Source organism: Eulemur rufifrons, chromosome 27, assembly GCF_041146395.1.
Source record: "Eulemur rufifrons isolate Redbay chromosome 27, OSU_ERuf_1, whole genome shotgun sequence".
Taxonomy (NCBI): Eukaryota; Metazoa; Chordata; class Mammalia; order Primates; family Lemuridae; genus Eulemur; species Eulemur rufifrons.
Genome location: NC_091009.1, coordinates 7,502,066 through 7,528,348, shown reverse-complemented (window position 1 = coordinate 7,528,348; position 26,283 = coordinate 7,502,066). Strand labels below are relative to the sequence as shown.

The 26,283-nt window shown below is 40.2% G+C and overlaps 1 pseudogene; it reads right to left on the bottom strand.

The window, feature by feature from the left end:
• Positions 1 to 14,977: 14,977 nt before the first annotated feature.
• On the bottom strand, positions 14,978 to 17,329 carry LOC138375543 (tRNA (cytosine(38)-C(5))-methyltransferase-like; annotated as a pseudogene).
• Positions 17,330 to 26,283: the final 8,954 nt, after the last annotated feature.

Below are 26,283 nucleotides of genomic sequence, written 5' to 3'. Positions count from 1 at the left end.
TGCCTAGTTTGTTTATTATTTTTTCACACTTAAAATGAGCTCTAGAGCCAGCGTTCTGGGCCTGTGCACAGACATTTTGTGGGTCTCTGCCCATGGATAGGAAAAGATTACAAATGTAGGTTTACTAACCCCTAACTGAAGGTAGTATTTCCCTCAATTGTGAATCTAAGAAACAAGCCACAGTAGCAGTAGCAGTACATGTGACTATCGCAAATGCAATTTAGATATTTTTATATCAAATAATTCTTGAAGATATTTTGAAATATTATTTACATTCATTACTTCTAAATTTCAATAGTACCTAGACCTGCTACTAGATAATCTTTAAAGTGTTAATAAAGAAGTACAAACAGTACATTACTCTATCATAGTAAAGGTTTTATTCTGAGATAATATACAATTGTCGATTCGCACACAATGGTAAGAAACAATACAGAGAGATCCTGTGTACTCTTTACCCAGTTTCCCCAGTGATAGCGTTTTGCAAAACTCTAGTAAAATATCGCAGGTAGGATACTGGCATCGACACAGCTGCGATACAGAAATTTTCACCCCACGAGGACCCCCTGTGTTACCCTTTTGTAGCCTCCCACCCCTGCCAGCCCATCTTAAACCCTGGAAACTGCTAATCTCCTCTCCATTTCTATAATGTTGTCATTTCTAGAATGTTATTGAACTGGAATCCTACAGTATAGAACCTTTGGGGATGACTTTTCCACTGAGCACAATCCTCTGCAGACTCATCCCGGGTGTTGCGTGCGTCGGTGGGTTGTTCCTTCTGTTGCTGACTAGTACCCCCCAGGGCGGGTGCACCACGGTTTAAACCGCTGGAAACCATCTGGATTGCCTCCAGTTTGTGCCCTATAAATTAAACTATGATAAACATTCGTGTACAGATCTTTGTGTCAACGTAAGTTCATTCCTCTGGAATAACGGCCCAGGAGTGCAATTGCTGGGTCATACGGTATTAATAGTTACACAGTTCAGTTTTGTGAAAAAACTGCTGAACTTTTTCAGAGCAGGTCCGAACCATTTTACATTCGCACTAGCAGTTTTATATATGAGTGATCCAGTTTTTCCCTATCCTCACAAGCAGTTTGTGTTAATGGAGAAAATTGGCATCTTCACTATGTTGAATCTTCCAACATATGAACATGGCACGTCTATCTGTTTATTCTGATTCATCCTTGATGTCTTTCATCGGCAATTTGTAGTTTTCAGTATACAAGTCCTGCACACTTTTTATTAGATGTATACCTAAGTCTGTCTGTCTTTCTCCTTTCTCTCTTTCTTTCTTTCCTTCCTTCCTTCCTTTTTTCTTTCTTTCTTTCTTTCCTGGTTATAAATGCTACCGGAGTTTTTGCATTGCTAGAGCATAGCAATACAATTGATTTTTGTATGTTTAGCATGTATCCTAAGTCCTCATTGAACTTATTTATTTGTTCGAGGATTATTTTTTTATTTTTTATTTTTTTAGGTTCTTGGGGTTTATATAAAAATCCACTACTTTTTTGAGGACTTTTCCAACTCCACTCTCTTTTTCTTTCCTTTCAGAACTCTAGCGACACAATTGTTAGATTTTTTTGCTATAGTCCCACAGGTCACTAAGGCTCTGTACATTTTTTTCCAGTTTCTCTTTTATTTCAGATTGGGAAATTTCTATTGTATCTTCAAGTTCATTGATTGCTTCCTCTGTCTCATCTATTCTGATGTTAGGTCCATCCATTGAATGCTTTTATTTAGGTTATTGTTCTAATTTTCCCATTTGGTTTCTTATATCTTCTATATCTTTGATGAGACTTTCTATTTCTTTGCTGAAACTTTCTTTTTTTTTTTTTCATTTGTTTTAAGTGTGTCCATAATTGCTTATTGAAGTATTTTTATAATATCTGCTCTAAAATCTTTGTCAGATAATTCTAACATCTTTGTCATCTCAGTGTTGGCCTCTACTGATTGTCTTGTTTCATTCAAGTAGAGATTTTCTTGATTCTTGGTATGAAAAGTGATTTTCTAGTAAAACTTGGAAATTTTGAGTATTTTATTATGAGACCCTGGATCTTATTTAAACCTGTTTTAGCAGGCTTTACCTGACACTACTCCAGAAGAAGGGGGATGCCACCTTGTTTTGTTTTTTCAGGCGAGATATAAGTCCAGGTTCCCCATTTGGCCTCTGTTGACCGCCTCCCCCTGACCCCCAGGGAGAAATGCTCCTATTAACTTTGGGATGGGGGTGGAAACTTCAACTCCCCACTAGGTTCCCTGGGGTGCACTTTGACAAGGTGGAAGTTCATACTCCCCACCCAGCCTTTACTGGCGTGGGTGGAGGTGGGCAGCTATTCTTTAAAAGTATCTGTCTTGCCAGGCTGCCCCTTTCCTGGTTCTTTGGCAAAAAAAAAGGCTTTCATTGGGATTTTATTTGTCTCTTCTCCCTGTCAGTTCTGGGTTGCCAGCTTTTTGGCTCCAAGTCTGAGATATATGAGGCAAAAAAAAAACAATCTAGAGAATTTACTACCATATCATTCCTTGGGCCTTAAAAGTCTCTAGCTGGTCTTCCTACTTCTCCCCACTTCTTAGTCTTTTTATGCTTGTTTCATATATAATGTACAGAGTTTTTAGTTGTATTTAATGGGAGAGGTAGGGGAAAGTATGACTGTTCCATCTTCTAGGAAGTGGAAGTCTTCTTTATCACTGTTTTTTAATATTTTGATTATATATTTCAATATAATTGGTTTCTTTTATATCCCATGTTTTTTATTTGTGCATTTATAAACAATGTCTGAGAATCACCAGGTAGCCATTGAAGTCCATGGCACAGAACCACCATTTTAGAGAAAAGTTTGAAAAAGAGACCCAAAGGAAGCCGCACAGAATTATATTGCACGGTCAAGTAACTGCCGCTATTCCCTTACTTACAGCACACATTGGCTCTTTTAACTTCCAGGCACCCTTTCCAGTGCCACCCAGGGTCACGTGGAGAAAAGAAACCAGAACTGGAACTAGGGTGATGACTTGGAGAAGAGTAGGGAACTGTCCATTACTTCGCAAGACTGTTCCTAGGCGACCCAAGCCTGCAGACCTCATTCAAAACTCAGCGGGCACCACCTGTCACCCTGGCCGAGAAGTCAGCCATTTATCCCATCACTCTGGGTGTGGGCTTTCCGCTCCCCAGGACAGCTCCTTCTGGATTGCACGATGTTGGAAATCCCTTTTTCAGTGGCCCAGAATGTTCACAGACATGCTCCCACCCTCACGCAGGTGGAGGTGTTTGTTACCCCAATAGCAAGTGGTGAAGCAGAAGGAGAAGCCGACACTCCAGGACTGGAGAGGAACAGCTCGCCCACGTTATGCTCAAGTGTACGTCTACTCTTCCATCGCACGATGAATTCCTCAAAGGAATTAAACTCTGCCTCATTTTTCCTCTTACTCTTAGTGTTTACAGAGCACAAGGTACATGGTAGATGCCTAAACGTGTTGTTAAATGAACAAATAAGTAAGTCTATCCCAGATAAAAAAGGGTATATGCTAGGATTTACCAAAGACCTCATGTTTATAGATTTCTATTTTAATTAGAAAAATATTCTTAGATTACTTAAAACAAATATTAGTTATTTCTCAGGTTTTATTTCTAATTTCTTCTTGTTTATCCACTATGGATGCAACCTTGGACAACAAAATGTAGGCATGTTTTCTCACAGACCACCCAGCACAGATGTCATACATGCTACCTCGTAAATACGATAATGGATGACACAAGGTTTCCGGATCCAATCACAACAATGTCCTTCCCCTCCTCCACTTCCTCATCCCTATTCTAAAGATCAAGGTGAACACATCCTGGGGCAACAGTCTGGCGAGTATCACCCTAGAAACAAGATTGATTCAGATAAACCCCAGAGTGACCTGCCAATGACTGATGGTAATATCAGTTACCTAGTTAAGTAGGGTCTGGAAACACAGGAAGATAAAAATCTTGAGTGCAGTCTTATAAATCTTTAGCCCATATACTGCTCCTCCACGCAAACTCTTCTTGAAAGCAAAGGACAATATGAAAAACCATTTAACTTCTCGGTGTTGACTAGCTACTCACCCAAGTTCAAGAAATGGAATGAACATTACCCAAGAGTTGAAAGGAAATGACTAAATAGTAGTTTGGAAATAGTTCACAGCATCAGGTATGACAACTTGCAAAGAAGGTGACATTCCACGCCTCCTCTCTGGGTAGGGCGGGCAGGACAGCCTCTGGACTGTCATAAAAGACAAATCTGGGTTTGACTTACTAAGGCCAAGGGACAAAGGAAACTTGGCAGCGAATCTGACAGCTAATACTGTGAGTGAGGCTGCTGACAGCAATAATGAATGAATAACCTACCTGGAACTCTTCACCAGCGAAGTAGACACCACTGAGGAATTAATAGATTTAGTCAGGTCTCAGAGGGAACGCCTTCTGCATAGCCCAGATAGATAACAAAGAGAGGATTTTTTAAAGGTAGATAAATTGATCTCTCTGCTTAAATAGAAAAAGATATGTGGTTTGAATTAAATTAAAACAAACATCTGTAGTAATTAAAAACTTTTGACACAATAAAAAACAGATTTTAGATATAAGCACAGTGCATACAAAACATGGATATTTATTTTGTAATTGATAAACTGTTTTGCTTTATCGTTGTAATATCAGCACTATAGAGTTGTTAAGTGCCAAGTTGCATAAAATCATGACGGGTATGGTATCAAATAAGTTGCCAAGAGAGATTACACTTCCCAGTGGGTTGATTTCATTCCCAGACAGGATGATATTCTGTGTGTGTGTGTGTGTTCCTTCTGGGTCAGAGTGAACTACAATAATAAAAGATGCAAACTTTGTTTGATCATTGGATTGGTGCCTGAACGGAACTGGACATACAGACAGAGAAGTCAAGTAAACCTAGAAGGGTAGGAGTCAGTGACTAGAATTCTTGTTTCCCTATACAACTTTGGAGAATTCTGCGTCATATGGTAGCTGATCTCTTTACCATACCATGAAATCTCTACATAATATAGTTCCCTTTATTTTTTATCAAATTTTTATACTTTCTTATTTGAATTGTTACTTCTGATTGGGTTAAATTTGCAGTGCATAATCTTGTTAGCCACTTATTTAAAACAATAAAAAGCTTATTGACATGTGTTATAAGACAACCTACTAGAAGTAAAAGAAACAGTAAGTTTTGCTACCTGTACTGTTAGTAAGTACAGTGTATACTACAATATACAGTATTAGGAGTATCCTATCAGTAATTATATCACCAATACTAAATTATTATAAACAATAAATATTAGTTATTATACTGATCCTGAATAGTAATTCAATGATTCTATTTTCAAATTAAAAAATGTTCATGAACTCAGATGATTCTATCCTTATATTAATAGATCATAATAGAACCCAAAAGCCTAGAAGTTCTTGATTAGCACCTCATCTTCAGTGCCAACTTGGTTATTATACTGTTAATAATACAGTAGGATTGTATAATACCCAATCGTTTACAAAGCACTTTCACAATCACTTGAACCTTACAATAAGATAGTGGTATCTACAACAGATGTTCTAAAAAGAAAGAGTAATGAATCCAATCTCTTTTTATCGTAAAAGGGGAAAAACTAGAAAGGTCAAATGACTTGCTAATGTCACCTGGCTCATTTGGGACAGACCCAGCCTGGGACTTCAGACCCAGGCCATCTCCCTCTATGCCAGCTGTCTGTATTTTAAGAACACCAAACTGAGGCCCCATGAGTTTAAGTGACTTTTTCAAAGTTACGTGGCAAATAAGTACCAAAGCCAAAAGTAAAACCCACTTGCCACCACTATCTTTCTCTTTTTTCTCCGTTATGGAAGCTTGTTTACAATTATAAATCATTCTCACACTCCTGGCCTCAAGCGATCCTCCCATCTTGGCTGCTCTAAGTACTAGGATTATAGGCGTGAGCCACCCACAAGGGCCAAGATTGTTTAAATATCGTTTACATACAAAAAGAATGGATTTTTCTCTAAACTTAACAGTGAAACTGCTTTCAACCATTGAGAAAATTGTATTGGAGGACATAGACATATTTTTTTCCACGAGACATTTGAAAGCGCAAGTTTAGAACTAAGTAGATAAGTCAGGCCTGAAATCTACGACTTTGGCGTCCTGAGCGCATACATGCAAGTCCATACATGAGAGCAAGGTAAGTCACCACTAAGAGTCTGCACTGCAGAGACAGCAGAAGAGGCCAGGCTCCTGTCAGGGGTATTAACCCTTGAGAGACACAGTGAGAACCAGTAAAAGAGGCTGAGAAGGATAAGTTAACAGAGATGGTAGCAGAGTCAAGGGAGAATGCCGTTCTAGAAGCTAAGGGAGAAAGAAGTCTTTGAAAAATAGATTCAGGTCAAACAATTCACAATGCCAAGGAAATATCAAATAAGAGTTAAGAGGCCTTTTGGACATGGGGTATCTAAAAACATATGGCTAAAGATTTTGTACTTCATTGTTAAGGAAACGTGGCGAATTGTTTTTAACCATTTTTTTGTGTGTTAAGGAATAACAAGATGAGAATTGTTCTCCAAGTCTGATCTGGTCACTTCATGTAAGATAAACTGAGTTGGGGAGAAATTACAAGGAAAACAGATTACGATTATATAGATCAGAAGAAATGAAACTAAAACTGGAGTGATATCAGTAGAGACAGAAATGCAAAACGAAATGCAATCAATATTTTGGAAGAAATAAAAGCTAATATATTTATATATAGAATACAATTCTAGTCTTTAAGGAATCCAGTTCAGGATAACATAATTCTGGTACATTTAAAAAAATTAGTCGGCAATACAAGTCCATATTACTTGCTAAAGAAAATTCTATGGCTTGCACAGTAAGTGCTGCAGGAAGGAAGGCAGGAAGGATTTGATGGGGCTGGTGGAGAAGAAGTGCATGCTAGAAGGCAGAGTGCCCAGGAGGAGGGGGTGAGCAGGTGGGCAGAGTCTCGCAGCAGTGCCTGGGGAGACGTCCCACATTTCATGCACGTCACTGCTTCAGAGAGACAGAGAACTAGGGGATGAGAACAGACGATCACCCTCCATACAGCAAAGTCTTATTTCAAGACACTGGAAATTGGGCCAGGAGCCAAACACATCAAAATAGCCCACAGCTGTGGCTGGAGAAAAGAGATCTCACAAATGGACAGGACAGGGACAAGCCATAGTAGATTAGTAAACACTAAGTCTAAAGCATCTGGTTTTCTTGGCAACTCTCTGACCTGGCCTCCTTAGTTTCTTTTTCTCACTTACAGGCTCTTCTTTCAAACCTCTTAGCCTAGTAGGGATGTATCTGAGGAGTAGCCCATATGAAAAAGACCTTGGAGTTCAAGTTGACATAAATTGACAGTTTATCGTGGTCCCCCAAAATCTAATACAGTATTAGGCTGTATTAACAGAGGTAGAATATTTAGGATAAAGGAGGTGATAGACTCTGCTGTGGACCTGTCCTAGCAAGAGCATCTCTATAGTTCTGGATTCCGGGCTATGAAAAGAAGATATGGCCCTTGGGGTTCTTACCAAGGCCCTCTTCTTTCCTCAGAATATCACTCCCCAGGACCGTGTCATCTGTGTCACCACATATAGTTATGAAGGGAATATCCTGTATGAAGGCAACTGATGGGGGGGGGAGGGGAGTTACTCACCACTGGAGTCCTAATTCAGGAGTAGGGTCAACCTTGAGGGAAGGAGGGATGCAGGGCAGGTTTCTATTTGGCCCAGAGGGCATGTCTTTCCCTGACTGTCACAGAAGGAGGGTTCCCAGTGGTAAACCCTGCATCTCACCCACTTCCATAGCTTCAATTATCATGTATATATTGACATCTCCCGTCAAACCGTTAGACAGAGAGGGATTCCGGGTCTCCTAGGGATGAAAGTGGGTGCTGTGGCCCCCATCTTGTTCCTGCCCCACCCTAATCTCCCGGGCCACTGCCACACCTGGGGGAGGAGGGAACACCCTATGAATCTGCCAATCAACTTAGCACACGAGCTGCGAAAGAATGCAGAGAACTCTCTAGCCCTTAGGCCAAGCGGAATGGGTACCAGAGAGACCAGAAGTTGACCCAGAGCAACCTGCACATGTAGTTAAGACTTAGGTCATGTGACTCCCAGCTGTCCAATCAAAGTGGTTCCATGGTGACCTCTGAACCACGAGGGAGGTCCCAATCTGGGCACTATAAAGTAGGACACAAACCATAACCAGATCCTTTTTTTCTGTGCCCGTCCATTTGCTCTCCCTTTGCTGAGACAATGGGTGTGGGCGTCATCTGTGGCGTCTGTATCACGCTTGGTAAACCTATATCTTGCTCTTGCCCTACAATCCTATCTTTCTCTCTTCAACAAACCTCATTTTCATGCTTGCCTAACTTTGACATGTCGGTCATTTTTTGGCCATGGACAATGCTAAAAACTGACATTTTCAGACTAAAATCTGACAAAAATCATACCTAAAACCAATTGCTATTGGACAGGAAAAGGTTGGCAGGAAGCTCCTACCTCAGTTTTATTTTATTTTATTTTAATTGGAGAAAAATATACAAATTTATTTAATATACACAGGGGCCTTCAGAAAGAAAACTCAACTCCACAATAGGGTTTAGATGCTTATATGTCTTTCTGGTAAAATGGGTTATGGGAGGGAGGAAAAGACGAATTCCATTGAGGGGCAATAAAGGATTACTAGGGAGGATGAATGGGTGGGGAACAGATTAACTGATAAATAGTTCTCTCTGGAATTTGAATGAGTCTGACAGGACATTATCTTCTTAAAGAGTCTATTCAAGTGTGGTCACATTCCTGGTCTTACAGGGAGGGGAAGAAAAGAATAATTGTTGTCCTAGGTGGGTCTGGATCTCAGGCAGATAAAGAAACCCCAACTTTTTTGATGGGGGAGAGCAAACATGGGGGCGGGGGGGTGGGGAGGTCAGAGAGACCTTGGGTCTCACACAGTTAGTCTGGCATGCAAAATGCCATATTTTTAGGGGTGTTGCTTTCTGAGCCGCAACATTCCCCCGCCTGGAACTTCTCTAGAAGTTTTGCACACTAAAACCTGAGTTGCTGGCTGTGGAGAGAAAAATTGGGTTAAAAACTCAGTGACCAAAGATTCTGTTAGACCAATCTTCTATTCCTGGAAATAAGCCAGTCCCACTAAACAGCTGTGTCTCATTTCAGGAGATGGGATCGCAAATGAGCTTTCAAATAGAAGAATAACAAAAGTTATTATTTGGAAAAGTTTATAAAACAGTTTTCTTAGAATCTGGAGGGCATCCATCCACTTGGGGTGTCTGGATGTTAAACTCAAATCATCTTCAGTTAAAGTGGAAGTAGACAGTGACAATCCAGTTTTTCGCACTCAAGTTTTTATGTTACAAAGTATGCTTGCAGGGCCTCCAGAAAATGGAGGGGCAATTTTAGTCAGTCCAAGTCAGAAAAATGGAAGAAATATTTGAAAACATTATTTGGAAACTTATAGCCAGGAAAGGATTCAAGATTTAGTACAAATTGTAGGCAAATAATAAAAACTCAAAAACTATGGGCCAGGCTGGAATCTAATAATGGTTTTACTATAGTTTCTTCTGAAACACAATTTTCTTTATCTATAGTTTCCTATTTCTACCAAAGATAAATCTTAGTAGGACCAATTTATTTGCAAAATATATTTTAGTCTCATTATATTTGTCACAATTATTTGCATAAAGTGAAATAAGAATAGTTTTTGGCCATATAGGCTTTCTTTTTTTTAATTGGCTTTGCTGGAACTTTGTCACGAAGAATCTCAGGTTAGACTTAAAAGCCTTGTTAGGTAGATGTCGAGGGATTTGGGGTCTCCCAGGGACCAAAGTGGGTGCTGTTGCCTTGGCTTGATTGCCCCACCGGGGAAGAAGGACGAGGGTGGGCCCAGCCCCCATCTTGGTCCTGTTGGCCCCCTAATCCTCTCCCGAGTGACTGCCATACCTGGGGGAGGAAGGAACACCCTACGAATCGTGCCAGCTGCGAAAGAATGCAGAGGACTCTAGCCCACGGGCCAAGCAGCACAGGTTCCATAGAGTCCAGAAATTGACCTAGGACAACCGCATGGGAAGTTATGACTCAGGTCACGTAACTCTCAACTGTCCAATCAAAGTGGTTCCATGGTGACATCTGAGCCACAGGGAGGTCCCAATCCAGGCACTATAAAGCAAGTCGCAGATCATAACTAAGCTCTTTCCCTGCCGCAACAGTGGGTCCGGGCATCACCTGTGGCGTTTGTATCACTCTCTGTAAACCTGTATCTTGCTCTTGCTCTACAATCCTATCTTTCTCTCCTCAATAAACCTCATTCTCATGCTTGCCTCACTTTGGTGCATCCGGTCATTCTTTGGCCATGAGCACATCAAAAACCAACAGTTCAGACTGAAACCCGGCAGCCTCTCAAGCCAAGCCAAGCATTTAACTGTGCCTGTAGACACCTGCAGGAATTGGGTAAATTCCTCTTTTCTTGTGGTCCCAGAGTAACTTGGGATTCCTGGACCTGTCAGAAAGTGACATTCTTTACTTACCACAGGTCAGGAAATGTTACAGATAAGATAGCTGGTCAGTTTTTCCAAAGTGCTTTTTATTGGCCCTATAAAGTCAACTTCAATTCCTCAGAGCAATCTAGGCATATCTGAAAATGTATCATTCCAGTTAAAGCCTTGGTAAAATAACCAGTGTCTCCAATTGTGTCTTACTATGAAAAAAAAAAACAAATTCTTATTGAACTTATGCAAATAACTCTATTGCCATAAAATAAGAATACTCCCAAATAGTTTCCAAATTCTGGAGAAATCAAGTAGAGGGAAAAACAAATGCTTCAAATTTTGCTTAAAAAATATACTTTACAAATTCATAAATATAAATAGCTCAAAAGAGATAAAAAAGTTTTCTTAACTTTTGGAAAACAAAACAAAATGGATCAGCAATGCTTCAAATAAAAAGTAAAAAAAAAAATTAGTTCAGTTCCACATATTTAATTTCTGTTCTGCTTGAGTTTGGGTTAGTAATCCTCATGAATGTATCCACCTTTCACTTAAAGTCTTGGAAATTTTTTTAAGTTTAAATCTATCCCAATTTTAAAAGAAATAAAAGGAAATGTCTTTTCTCTTTCTGCTAGATGTGAAAGTGTGTAATACCAATTGCTACAGGCAGCCTCCTTGTTAACGTAAGAAGAGTTGACTTTTGGATGACAAAGAGCAGAGGAGAAAAGAACCTGTATTCCTGACAATATTGAACCATTAGGTGTGATGAATTTCCAATAACTTGAAGTCAAAAGCATCCTAACCAAAATATCGTGCATTCTTTACTAGGTATCTGATTATGGCCAGGGATTGCCACCGAAACATTCATATTTACTAGATGGGCCACTAAAGTATCAGACCCATCATTTAGCTTTATTGGAAAGGTACCTTAACTAAGGAATTAAGACCAGTAGGGTTTCTTCTGTCTGGTTCATCTCGTGTATGATAAATATGGTATAGCACCTAAGGGGGTGTTAGAACCCTAACTTTACCACTCAGTAGCTGTGTGATCCTGAGAAAGTTACTTAGGTTCTCCGGGCCTCATTTTCTTTCCCCACCAATGGAGATAATCGTAGTATTAATACTTACTTCAGAGGGTTATCGTCAGGATCAAATCAAATGATACACATTTTTATTACTTCAGATTTATTTCAGCTATAGTAGAAAACAAAATAAATAAATAATAACAGTGGCTTAAACAAGATAGGAGTTTCCTTCACTCTTACACTTAAGGGTCCAAACATGCATTCCAGGATAGGCATGGCCCTTTGCAGTAACGGAGACCCAGGCTCCTTCTGCCTGTTGCCTCATCTGCAGAATTCCCTCATGGCACACAATAGTTCCCAGAGCTCCAGCCATTCAGTCCCCAGTTCATGCAGGGATACAGAAGCAGAGAAGAAAAACATGTTCCCACCTTTTAAGAACATTTCCTGGAAGTCACACACAACACTCTGCAGATGTGCCCAGATAAAAATCAAGGGATCTATTACGGAGGAAGGGGAGGAAAGCATCCAACCGCTGCCACAACCTGTGAAGTATGAGCCTCTCGACGTGGAGCAGACTCAGTATCAGTTTATGGCAGTTATTTTTTTTTAAAATCTCCACTGCTGTTTACAAGAGCAGGCCCTCTCCCCACCACCCAAGCTCCCACGTTTAACCTTGCTTCTGTTGAAATCCCATTTATTTTAGGCCTGTTAAGAGTCCATTTAAACTAACAACTGTTGAGATATCACTCTGTACAGGCACAACACACGCAGAAATAAAAAATACAACTCCCATTCTCGAGCATCTCACTGGGAAGTAAAAGACTGTCGAGTAACTGCATGTAAGGCTGTGCCCAGCTCATAGGAGGTGCTCAGTGAGTCTTTGCGATTATCATCCTCGTGGCTAAGACCTAGGCTTTGGGGGAAGCAGGACCTGAGCTTGGATTCCTGCTCTACCACTTACCAGCTGTGTGACCTTGGACCAGCCACTAAACTCCGCTGTGTGGCAGCCCTGTCTCCGTGCCTTTGACAGCTGCCTTCAGCTCTCATTTCATGTATCACAAGAAAGAACATTGCATCTCAGGATTCCTTTCTACACTTGACATCTCAGTCATGAGTCTTGCAGATCACAGCATTCTGAGAAGTAATTGTCTAGAGTATGACTTCTAAACGTCACTATATGAGAAAATGTTTCTCAAACCTGCTCTTTTATCTGGTAATACTAAGAACATGTCTTGTCAAGCAGTTGGGCTTCCAAACCACCAGAAGGATACTGTGACAAAGGAACAGTCTAAAAAATACATAAAATACCTTTGTCCAAATTTAGTCATCTTCCAAGGAGGAAAAAGACAGCTAACACTTGTGATCATGTAGCTTGGAAAACTAAAATTAGCTTTCTCATAAAAGGCCAGTTCTCCAAAACATGAAAAAGAGAAGCTGGTAAGCAAATAATTTAGGTTTGTTGTTTAATCCACAGTTACCTGGTAATTTGAATTAAGCATGAATAAAGATCTGGGTGGATGGGTTTGCAGTCAATTCATTGGTTTTATCATCAGAAGTTGAAAGATTGATGTTTCCAGTGAAAATGTTCTCTCGGTTTGTTAGAATGAGAAAGGAAGGAAGAGGAAAAGGAGGAGGAGAAGAAATTAAAAAAGGAAAGAAAGGGAAATGAACTTCAACTTTGTCTATATTTACAAGAAACTTAAGAAATCTGGCTCCTCCAGCAGAGAAATGAAAGTCCGATGCTTAATGCTGGCAAAGAAACACGTAATTCACTCTGTATCTCCTCAGGTGCAACTTACTAGGTAGGAAGATGTGAACAAATGTGAACCTGAAAGAGCAAATCCTTCAGGATGGGTCCCCAGTGGCTAAACTGGACCTAAATTTAAAATAGAGCCAAGCAGCGCTTCTCTGCCTGTACTCTGAATTCCCAGAAAACCTACACCTCCGCTCAACTTTGGGACTCAGAGCTCACCTGAACCAACTGATCAGAGCTGACCTGCTGGGGCCAGTCAGGACTCAGCTGTATCACCGACCAGGGCTCAGCTGCATTGAGCAAGCAGAACTCAGCTGTGCTGACCAGTCCAAACTAAGCGAGTCTCAATCCTTGATTTGCATACACAGACCTGATTGGAAACCTGGGTGGAAACTTTTGCTATAAAACATACCTCTGTTTTTCTGGTTTTTGTTTTTAGATTTCAATAGATTTAGGGGTACAAGTGGTTTTTGCTTACATGGATGACTTGTATAGCGGTGAAGTCTGGGCTTTTTGTGTGCCCATCACCTGAATAGTGCACGTTGTGCCTGATGGATAATTTTTTCATTCCTTATCCCCCTTATACTCTCCCCGCTTTTGAGTCTCCAATGCCCATTATACCATTCTGTATGCCCCTGTGTACCATAGCTTAGCTCCCACTCGTGTGGTATTTGGTTTTCCATTCCTGAATTAGTTCACTTAGGCTAATGGCCATCCATCCAAGTTGCTGCAAAAGACATAATTTCATTCTTTTTTATGGCTGAGTAGTGTTCTGTGGCGTGTGTGTGTGTGTGTGTGGATGTATAACATTTCTATATCCACTCATTGGTTGGTGGGCACTTAGGTTGATTCCTTATCTTTGCAATTGTGAATTGTACTGTGATTAGCATGTATGATGACTTATTTTCCTTTGGGTAGATACCCAGTGGTGGGATAGCTGGATTGAATGTAAATCTACTTTTAATTCTTTGAGAAATCTTCATACTGTTTGCTATAGAGGTTGCACTAACTTACCTTTCCACCAACAGTGTATAAGTGTTCCCTTTTCACTGCATCCATGCCAACATTGATTGTTTTAAAAATTTTTAGTAATGGCTATTCTGACTGGGGTAAGGCGGTATCTCATTGTGATTTTAACTTGTATTTCTTTGATGATTAGTGATGAGCATTTTTTCATATGTTTTGTGGCCATTTGAATATCTTCTTTTGAAAAATGTTTGTTCATCTCATTTGCCCACTTTTTTTAAGATTCACAAAACTTTAACACACACAAAATATACAATTTCTCAGGTTCATTATGGTATGCCTGTTAGATACTTTATAAAATATTCATGTAGACATTAAAATCCTAATGTTCCTAAATTTGTTTATACCATGATATTATAAAAATAATATTTCACATATATATTTACCAGTTTCATATGAAAATATATTCTCCATAAAGCATAACAATAATTTGCATTTTATAAAATATAGTAGTATAAATTCGAAGAAACAAATTTACATCTTTGTGATAAATCCCCAGTTTCATAATAAAGATAGATTAAAATAATTTAGTTGAATTTCATCAGAATTAGTTCAAAGTACAATTTCAGAATTACTATCTGGAAATGAAAGAATATCAAGCCCATCTTTCAGTATTATTTTCAAATTAGTCGTATAGAATTTTGATTTTTTTAGCTACTACATGCACGTTGAGACTATTTCCAAGCAGGTGATGATGCTGTTTCACTGTTTTCTTCTCAGGAAATCTGAACAATGGAGGAAATCCAAGGAGATTTGCTATTTCTTTAAGAGTGAAATATCACAGTTTAAGCATTAACAACTTTGTTATCTTTTCTTCTTGTGACAAATTGGTGAGAGATTTGTAGATATTCTCAATCTGCACATCCTCTGCAGTCTGCAACCCAGATCCTGTCCCGTCTACGTAGCTTCCATAACCTTTGGTGAAGCACAGACCTTCGACAAGTAGGTTCAACAATGTCTAATAAAAGAGCGTATCGCAGCAATGACTTTGGAGGTAAAAAGTACTGATGTATGTCAATGAATCTTCAAGAAAATCTTTTAGCATTTGCACAGAGAAATCACTGTTGTTTTGATTTTTCCTTTCAATTTCTTCCACAGTTTCAAGCTTGAAAAGAATGGCATCTTTTCCAGAACATTGTGTGCTCCTATCAAAGCAAATATTTGGTTCAATTTTTTCTTCAATTTTATTTTCTGTATCTATAGCATATTTTTGTGGGTGTTCATATTCAATGTTGGGGAACTCCATGGGTACCTGGCCAGGGACTTGAAAAGGCAATGGTTCTGACCGAAGCTTTGCAATAAGGAAATACCGTAGCCTTGAATTTGGAATGCCAAGAGAGGTTGGAGATAATAGAGGCTCTTGGTACTGTAAGCTGCAATTTTCCATTGTTTCTATCAATAGGTCTCTTGTAGAAGATACTTCAAAACCTCTAACAGTTTCTAAAGGAATATAATCACTAAAGGATTATATTTCTAAAGGAATGTAATCCCTTCAGTGATTTCTGTCATCTTGGGAGAATATCTAGAATATATAAACAGCTATTATTCATCCTTGGATGGGTCCTATCACCCTGCAGGCCAATTCTTGCGAATGGCTGGCATGGAGGGCTCATCCAACTCACATTGCAAGATAAGCTGTCAGACTCTTCTAGGGTCACGCCTTCAATCATCTTGGCCAGTCACTGTGTCCGAGGCAAACTATAGTCGTGTACTTCATTAGCAGCAGTGTTTACGTCAATGGCAGCCTCCGCTTGGGGAGACTCCCCGCTTTCCATCAGAGTGTGGTCTGAAAGCAAGGCCGCCCACGCCAGTGGTAGGTTCTGGGTATTAGTCCTTGGTCAGATGCATAGTTTGTGAATATTTCTGGGAAGAACACACCAAAGCCTGCACTCCCCAGTTACAAACTGTTCACTGAAATAGTCTCTTTCCTCCAAATTATTATACTTTTCAGAGAATTTTTGTTAGCAGACAAGCTCAATTATAGAACATCTGATTATCTTCCAAGAGGGACAGTTTAGACCTAAGTTATAAGAAATTTGTATGACCCCTTTCTGCAACAAATGGCTCTCTAAGTTCAAGGCTGCAATTTAACAATGTGTTAAGCAGGTGGCCTGCTTCAGGAGATGCAAATTTACCTACAGATGCCTTGCCAAAAGGGTTTCCAATCCTCATCAAACCCTAAAATCTGAAAGTATTAGTTGAAAAGTGTTCACAAAAAAAATAGTGTCCTAGAAACTAAAGCTTCTGAGATTACTCAAATTCCTAAGCACATACTTCCGTATTAGGCTATCCCTGATCAAAAAAGTACATCTCATTCTCTGTGCCATCTCTCACATTCTGTTCCTGTTTGTTGCTGTGGCCTGTCAGGTTGGAGTCTCACTGTAGTACGTAAGTAAGAGCAAGGCCAGCAGACCAGCATTTCACGCCCAGAGGTGATGGAATTTATAAAGCCAGAAGGTTTTTCAGGCCCCAAGATGTTAAGAAAGAAAAGAGACCTGGGGAAAATATTCCGAATGCATTACTGTTGGTTATGATGTTTTGCTTAGAAATACCAGCGAATCTGATTCAAATTTTGTCTCAAACCAAAATAAATAAATAAATAAATAAATAAGTAAATATAAAGAATAAAGGAAAAAGTACATTTACAGAATTGGTGTTGCCTTCGGTCGTGATTTGACCCAGAAGGCCCCAAGCATCTGCTTCCCTGTGTCCTCTTAGGTCTGCCCTCCTCCTGTGTCCTGTCTGGATTTCGTCACAACAGGGAAATGTGAAGCCCTCCAGACCTCACATTCTCATGCCACATGTTTAAGAAATGGGAAGATCTCACCCCATCAGTCTTTCAAAAAAGGGTGGAGGTGTTTTCTCAGGATCTCCTAGTTAGCACCTTCCTACCTCCTCCACTCGGGTGGGAGTCAGAAGGGCTACTCTTGAACCGATCGCCGTAGGCAAAGAGCAAGGGGTTTTGCCGACTGACCATGAGGACCCTTCCCTGGACCTAAAGCTGAAGTCAGTCCCCAAATGGTTAAGAATGCTGGAGAAGTTTCCCAAAAGAAATAGCTGGGTGCTGGTAGCAAGGGAGAAAGCAGCATGTGGGAGTCAAGGACGAATTCTGAGGAGCAAACAACAGATGCCCACTACAATTATTTAGGTAATTTTTTAAATTGCAGAAACCATTGCTAATTAGCCTAAGCAGAAAACAGAACTTTATTATAAGGCTCCCCAAAAATCATATAAGCTTTAACAACATGAATACTACCAGACTTCTGGAAGGGTCTGGAACCAGGAATACAAAGTCATTGGAATTTTCTCTCTGACTTTTATTTCTCCTCCACCACGTATATGTGGTTTCTTCTCTCTGCGTGGACTGGTTCCTCTGTTGGTAAATCCGCATGGCAGAGCAAGACTTCCAGTGGCTCCTGACGAGATCAAGGTCCAGTTCCCAGAGAAAAGGAATCTGATCCTCTAGGTCTCAGTTCTAGAATTCTAGGAAAGAGGCTCGAATTGAGTTTGGATCAGGGGACTCTCCCTGGTCATGAGGGAGAAGGGCCATTTCAGAGAATTACTCCCAAGGGTCCGCTTCTGTGACTCTGTGGACGGAGCACTTCTGTAGGAGCACTGTGAAGGGAGAGATTGATTCTGACCAGGGAGATCACGTGTTTAAGGAAGCGATGGCATTTGGGTTTGGCCTCGAATTGAGGAGTAGCAATTCTACCAGTGGAAGTGAGGGAGAGAGAAAAAGAGACAGTGAGCTTAGGGGAATATCCTAGGCAGTTTTAGCAAAGACATAGAAGCGTGAACATACACAAGTGGTTAGGGACTAGCGAGAAATAAGAAGTGTTCGGGCCATCAGGAAAGGAGGCAGCAGCAGGAAGCAGAAAACAAGACTGGAAAACAGGTCAGGGGAGGTCATGAAAGACCTTCCACAGCCCGATAGGGGCTTGACATTCTCTGTATGCTCAAGACCTTACATTTCTATAGGCCTTCATTTCCACGTGTATCATCTTTTCTAAAATCCCCAAAACCTTGAAAGTAGGTAGATGGGCTACTTTGTCCCCATTTTAGTCCAGATAAGGAAACTGAGTCTGAATGCCTTCCAAGGTTACCAACCAGCAAGTGTCAGAGCCAGGCTAGAAAGAGGACCTGTGGCCGTTTGGCCAATGCTGTGTCCACACCGCGGGGCTTTCTCCATAAGCGCTTGGGAGCCACTAAAGTGCTTTGCTGCACAGAGCTTTCAAGGCTAGACCAAAATGTTTGACTGAATTTGGTTTTTGCGTAGAGGACTTAAATAAACAGAATGGAAATATTGAGTCCAGCAGCAGTCCACACAGATGCACTGGAGAGAAGAGATGCTAAGGCTATCTCGAATACTAAATAATAATAATAATAAACAGGCGACATGAAATCCAACACAACATATTAGTGAAACTGCATTGAATTTCAAACTATACACTTCATAAGTTCAGATTGCATAAGAACTCATAAAAATAGATCTATGACTATGTAATCAACTATAAGATTAACGTAAGCTTTAGTGTAGCTGCTAAAAACAAACGTTCTGTTTGGCTGTATTACCAGAAAATTAACATCCGGAACAGGAAAGGAATGAGACCAACGTGCTGCTTACGCCACCTCAGAAGTGTGTCCAGTCACAGGAGTCAAGCTTTAGAAAGGACATTTTTGATAAGCTTGAAGGGGTATAAAACAACTAGAATGATGGTTAAGGGCCTGAAAAAAACTATGTGAAATATTTTGCTTTGTTTTATTTTTGAGGAAACAGGAAATTTAATAAGAGAAAGGAGGGTGGGAGGGGGATAGATTTCAAAGGGCAAGATATTCCACTGGGCAGAATAAGAACCATCGTGGGGTTGTGCACAGTTTGGCCAAACGTAAGACATTTTCCCCCAAATTAAGAATCATCTGTAAAATACGAAGCTCGAGGCTCCAAATGTCTGAGCAACAGCTGAAGGGCTGTGTTGAGGCATGTTGCTACAAATTGAGACAGTGGGAAACATTTACCTAGAGGGTTTTGAGTTCCCTAAAATTTTTGAGTCTCTAATTTTATATACTCACACACAATGGTTATTATAAACTTTCAGCAAATTCAAAAGGAAAGGAGAATATAAATAATAGCATTTAAGAAAAGAGAAATATTACAGCTTGTTCAGTCCAAATATACTGTATTTTGTTTCTTCCTTCTCAATTCATTAATATTGAATTATCTATATTTTACAAATATGGTAAACAATGACATTATGTATTTTTTTCTTTAATTCCATTTCCTGGTGATGAGAGGTAATATGTATTGATGGTAATTTTTTTTTTTTTTTTTTTTTTGAGACAGAGTCTCACTCTGTCACTTGGGCTAGAGTGCCGTGGTGTCAGCCTAGCTCACAGCAACCTCAAACTCCTGGGCTCAAGCGATCCTCCTGCCTCAGCCTCCCGAGTAGCCAGGACTGCAGGCGTGTGCCACCATGCTCGGCTAATGTTTTCTGTTTTTAGTATTTTTAGTGGAGATGGGGTCTCACGCTTGCTCAGGCTGGTCTCAAACTCCTGACCTCAAGCAATTCTCCCACCTCAGCCTCCCAGAGTGCTATGATTACAGGCATGAGCCACCTCGCCCAGACATTGATAGTAATTTATACACCACCATTTTTCATTATTTGTAATTTAATAAAATAAGTCACACAGATGGGAATTTTCAGTTACTTTTTATTCCTTTTATGGTTCTTATAAATAAAGTTTTTCTTTTCTAAATAATTTATCAGTGTTAAATTATTAAATATGCAGTAATGCAATATCAAAGACTCATCATTCACAGCTTATTTCTTATAATTTACATGTGCTTTAAGGAAGAAACAGCCACAAAATTGGAATTTTTAAAAAGTTTTTTGTAAATAAAACATTTTTCCTTACTCTTTGTTTAGTACTGTGCCATCTTTTCAAAAAATTATTATACAAAAGGAAAAAAATTTCTAGAAATTGTTAAATTTTAAATCACCCTGGTATTTTTACCAAAAAAAGGAAAAACTTTACAGATCATCTCATTAATATATTTTCTAACCTTTTTTCTACACGTTTGCCTAATATAATGCTTATGAGATTGAACGACGAAGAATTTGACTATACAAAAAATGCCTATGTATTAGTCATCAGTTTATATACATGATAAAATCAATCCTATTATTTACTATGCTGTTAATTAGAGCCTTTTACTAGCTAGTACATCTGCGTTTAGAAAACAAAGTGATATCACTCTATGACATCTAGATTGGCCTCCTAGGTATCCACGGAAGTATGTTCAAAATAGACTTAAACTATATCTTATTATGTTCTTGTTTTCTGTAAATTGCTGATCCCAGTAGTATATACCTCATATTTTTAAGCACAATCTCCTTCCTCCATCAGAAATGCAAAGCACATTTATTAAGCACAGAGCACATACAAATTTCTTTTCTATGCATGAGAGAAATGCAGAAAGGTACAATCTGTGGAAAGCTTTCGATGAGCTTATAAGCTAGTTGATGAAATAAGATATTTGTGAAGATAGAATTAAGAATACTGGAAAGGATTTTACAATGACAACTGAATGAGTAATGACACGTAATAGTGAAATTATTTTTGACAAAATTATCCCATATTTTTTTGGTCTTTTTTTTTAATTTTTTTTATTTTTATTTATTTATTTATTTATTTATTTTTGTTGTTGAGACAGAGTCTCACTTTGTTGCCCAGGCTAGAGTGAGTGCCGTGGCGTCAGCTTAGCTCACCGCAACCTCAGACTCCTCGGCTTAAGCGATCCTACTGCCTCAGCCTCCCGAGTAGCTGGGACTACAGGCATGCGCCACTATGCCCGGCTAATTCTTTTTCTATATAGATTTTTAGTTGTCCATATAATGTCTTTCTATTTTTAGTAGAGCAGGGGTCTCGCTCTTGCTCAGGCTGGTCTCGAACTCCTGACCTCGAGCGATCCACCCGCCTCGGCCTCCCAGAGTGCTAGGATTACAGGCGTGAGCCACCGCGCCCGGCCTTTTTTGGTCTTCTTATATCACTGATTCCTTTTTTTGGTCAAACGAACTCAGAGAAGACATACTGTGCACATTGTCGCTTTGCAGTGACTAGTGGTGCATCATTTATAGGACGTGCTTCTCGGCTACCCCTGGCAGCTTCCAGGTGATCGCATTACTTACACTGTTACACATCTCAGACGATAGAGTGGGATCCCGCTGAAGCATGGAAAGGAATTTTTCAGTTGGCTTTGAATAATTGTGGTCAGTTTCGTTGTGATTTTTTTTCAGATGGGCACATTCTGTTCCAGTCTTATTTATATTAGATGGACTTTGTTTTACTGCAGCTCCTCACAGATTAATTTTATTTATTTTGTTTCATTTGCCAATGACGCATATGTTTAGAGGAGGGTCAGATCCAGCTGTTCTAAAATAGGGGCGACTCCTGCTATAACACAATGTCCAGTTAAAACAAAAGCAATTAATACTTCTATATCAAATCTTGACATGTGAAAGATTTTTTTAAAATGTTTTCTTCTGCATTAAAGAGCAAAGTTGCAGTTTCTTTTAATGTGATAAACACTGTTGCTAGAAAAGAAATTGATAGGTTATGGAACATCAATAATTGGTCAACACAGTTTAACTCTGACAAGTGTTGCTCTCACCCCTCAACTTCTCAACTATTTCCATTGATTGTTAGAGTTGAATGTTTTAACTTGTCCTCTTATTATCACCCACTGTTAGAGATTGTAAATCCTGGCTCCTTTCTTACTAAACGTGCCGTAATTCAAAAGCCCTAATAGCTGTTAAGAAACAAGGATACAGGCTGGGTGTGGTGGCTCATACCTGAGCCACTCTGAGAGGCCCAGGTGGGAGGATCCCTGGAGCTCAGGAGTTTGAGACCAGCCTGAGCAAAAGCAAGACCCCATCTCTACTAAAAATAGAAAGAAATTAGCAGACAACTAAAAATATATACAAAAAAAATTAGCCAGGCATGGTGGCGCATGCCTGTAGTCCCAGCTACTCGGGAGGCTGAGGCAGGAGGCTCGCTTGAGCCCAGGAGTTTGAGGTCGCTACGAGCTATGATGACACCATAGCACTCTAGCCCAAGCAACAGAGTGAGACTCTGTCTCAAAAAAGAAAAAAAAAGCAAGGATACAAACTAAGTATTAGAGATGAGCAAAGCACCTGAAAAGCAATCAATCAAAAGTGCAAAAGTGACACAATCTGAAAGATAGACATTGTATGGATTATGACAATATATTAAAATGAGAAAGAGTGAAATTCTAATAAGTGCAAATCCAAAGTAGTGATCACAAAAAAGTTCTAAGAAAATTAGAGTTGAAAAGTAAAAATTAGTCTTGTGTTAAGATCCCCGATAATGATTTCAGTCTAAAGACTCTTCAAGGTACCGTATCTTGATAGAAGATGCCTTAAAAATACTCAGTTTCCTTTGCTTACTCTCTATTCACCAAATTTCCCAACCACATTTTGTTCCTGAATAGGAAGTGCCAGGAAGAGAATATCCTGGATAGAACTGGCTCCCATAAGAGCCAATTTTAAATTCAACTGTTTGTGAATTTGTTTAGCACAAATCAATTAAGAGTATCTGAAGTTTAAAATCCAGACTGGGAACAAAAAGATACCAATTTATGATACTTGAGCCAGACTGCCAACCTTCCTCTTTCCTTACTGTCACCACTGTCATTTCTAAATACCTGCCCGTGAGCCATCTGGTACACTTAAGTAGAATCTCGAAGAATGTGATGCGATGCTTATACATAAGTGGGCCTGGAGAGTTTTTATTGTTTATATTAAAGGCTCAGAAACACAGACATTTAAAAGATTAAAAAGTTCCACTTCTGAAAATAAAAAGTAAAGTTATGATCTCTTAGAAGGGAATAAATATAAAAATTTTATATGCCTGTGTGTGAGGTGTGTAAAATTAAACAAGACATAGTTCCATCCTTTGGAAGGTCACAGCCAGTTTGGGAAGGTAAGACACATGAATAAGAAGGTGACTAGCAAAGCAGTACACGATGTCAAAGTGAAGGGGGAAATCTGTGTGGACTAAGGATGAGGGAACAAGGTAAGATTTGAGCAGGGCTTAGAGGAAAGGGGTGGGAAAATAGGTTAGAAAAACCCAGGTAAGAATCCAGATGCACAAAGCCTGCTTGGGGAGAGTAAGCAGACATTTTGACTTCAGCAGAGAGTTTATCTAAGATTCGGTCGAGGTAAAGTTAGAAAAGCAGGTTAGGGTGAGATTTTAAAAGATATCAAATGTAAAGATGTCCAATTTAGCCCTTATCCACCTTGTAAACCTGTATTTGAGGACAGGAGCTATATCTTCTTTTGTTCTAGTAGTTTCTTGCTAGCCTAGCTCACTCCCTCTTATAGGGTAGGTACTGTGTGTGTGCATGTGTGTTGTGGTGTGTGTGTGTGTGTGTGTGTGTGCAAGATTGAGTTGGCTTCTATTGGAAATGTAAAACAATTAAAGGGACTGAACAGTGACATGGCACGAGAGAACAAAGTCTCAGGAAGGTTTATCTACCTGTGCTAGATACTGTAGGTGGGAGAAAGGCTGATGACCGCTTGTGAATTAGGAAAGTTAACCCTACTGTATATTTGTTTTATTAGAAATTAAGCACCTGTTACAGGTTTATTTCTAAAGGCCACCTGGTAGTTAGGTCGGCATGCACAGAGATACATGTTAATTAACCTACCGCATGACCGTGTGAACTCAAGTTGTACTAAACAAATGTTATAATTATGGTGTTTGTAATTATTATCAGCAGCAGCATCTAAGTTACAGCCAAATATTTCTACCAAATTTAGAAAGTGTTAGGGCCTAGATCTGTGAGCTCTCAATTATGAGATCTCTCTGGAAAAAGAGAAGCAAAAATACTTTCAAGTTTTCTCTAGGAGGTATCTTTTAAAACTTAAATTATTAGTATTGATACATCATAAAATGCTGAAACCATTTTTAATAAGTTCAGATGGGAGTTTAGGCTTAATCTAATATGCACAGTACATGGAAAACTGAGATTCATAAGCAGGAGAAGAAAAGGAAGAAATACTTGAGATCAAAGCTGGTTTTATTGTTTTTATTTTTAATTGAAATTGTACAAATAAATTTCACATATCAGCTTGGCTTTAGAATAAAAGTCACTTGGGATGTTGTGTGTTTTACAGTTTTGTTCTGTTCCTAGGAAGGACGCTGTGGCCCCTCAACGAACACCCTAATCCTCACATCATAAGCACAACCGATTCAAATGGAACCAGATTGCACTTGGGCACTGACCAAATAGGAGATTGAACAAGCTACACTGTGCCTCTGGGAGGACAAGAAGCCAAAAGGCGCATTTATCACCTCTGACTCACAGTGAGGCCTGCTTTCAAACGAGATTTTCCTCCCAAGCCCACTTTAAATAGTCAATGAGCAGGTGATTCGGAGGAGCCGGGACAGGAAGGCCGGGCAGTGCTGGGAGCCTGCGATGAGTCACTCCGTAATGATTTGAACACACTGCACCGTGCAGGATGATTTAACGTTGAAAAAAGTCTTCCATAAATAACGTTTACCTCTGCCAATAGGTAGATCTAGACGAATGCGTGGGAGAAGGGAGCAGTCACCTACTTAGTGACTAGCTGAAGGGGTACAGAAGAACCAAAGATGAACATAAGGGTTGTGGTCTGAGCAAAACATTAAACGCTTTTCTGTCTGCAATACAAATCACCCCAGCGAATTGACCCATTATCATTTTATCGGGACACTATTAATACGTACGATTTTAACTTACACAGTAAAACTTAGAAGTCATCAGACCCCCAAAACATTTAATAATCCATTTACTGATTTGGCAAATACTTTTAATACCTATCATTCTAGGTTCAAGGAGTAAAGAGGAGAATAAAATACAGAGGCAGTACACAAAAACGTCCCACATCGGTGGGTGACCGGTAACAGGAAGGAACACAAGCAGGCGGAGGACGTGGTGGAGGAGATGCCGGGGGTCAAAGGCCGCTCAGGAAAGGAGACTGGAGACCCGGAGCAGGTGAGGAAATGAGCCTCGTGCACGTATCTGGGGGAAGAGAGACGCAAGCGGGGGCCAGCAATGCCAAGCCCGGCAGGACCGTCTGGATTGTTCCGCAGATAGCAGGCGGCTGCTGAGGCTGGAGTGGGGGGCGGGTGGGGGGTGGGTAGGAAGTTTTCACAAGGGCCGGGAGGGGAAGTCAAAGATTATACAGAACCTTTCGAGCCATGGGAAGTGCTTTAGCTTTTACTCTCCATAGAAAGCCACTGGCGGTGCTGGGTGGAGGCAGGATACGCCATCTCGAGAGGATCGCGGTGGCGGCGTGTGGACCGCAGAGAGGAGACTGAAGCCACAGCCACCGCAGTGATCAGACCGGCAGGTGATCTGGGCTGGAGGTGAGGAGAGAGCAGCTGAGGTGATGAGAAGTTACGATATATTTTCCAGAGAGACCTGCAAGGCTTGTCTGTGGCCTGGGGGGTATAGTAAGAATCTAAGATGAACAGAAGGGTTTCGGTCCGAGCAACTGAAAGGATGGAGTCGCCGTATCTGAGACAGGAGAACTGGGGAGGAGTTGCAGTGGGGGAGGGGAAGGAGGGTGCATCCGAGAGCGCAGTGTGGGATACGCTACACGTGAGATGCCTGGCAGATACCTGGGTGGAAAAGTCAGGTAGCCAGTTACACGTAGGCAGCTGCAGAGAGGTTGAAGGTGAAACTATAAACTGGGGAATCATCAGCTTGTAGATGATATTTAAAGCTATGGGATTGGATGGGATAACATAAAGACCAAATATAGGGAAAGAAAGTAAGGCTCTTTTTCTTTGAGACAGAGTCTTGCTCTGTTGCCGGGGCTAGAGTGCAGTGACATCAGCCTAGCTCACAGCAACCTCAAACTCCTG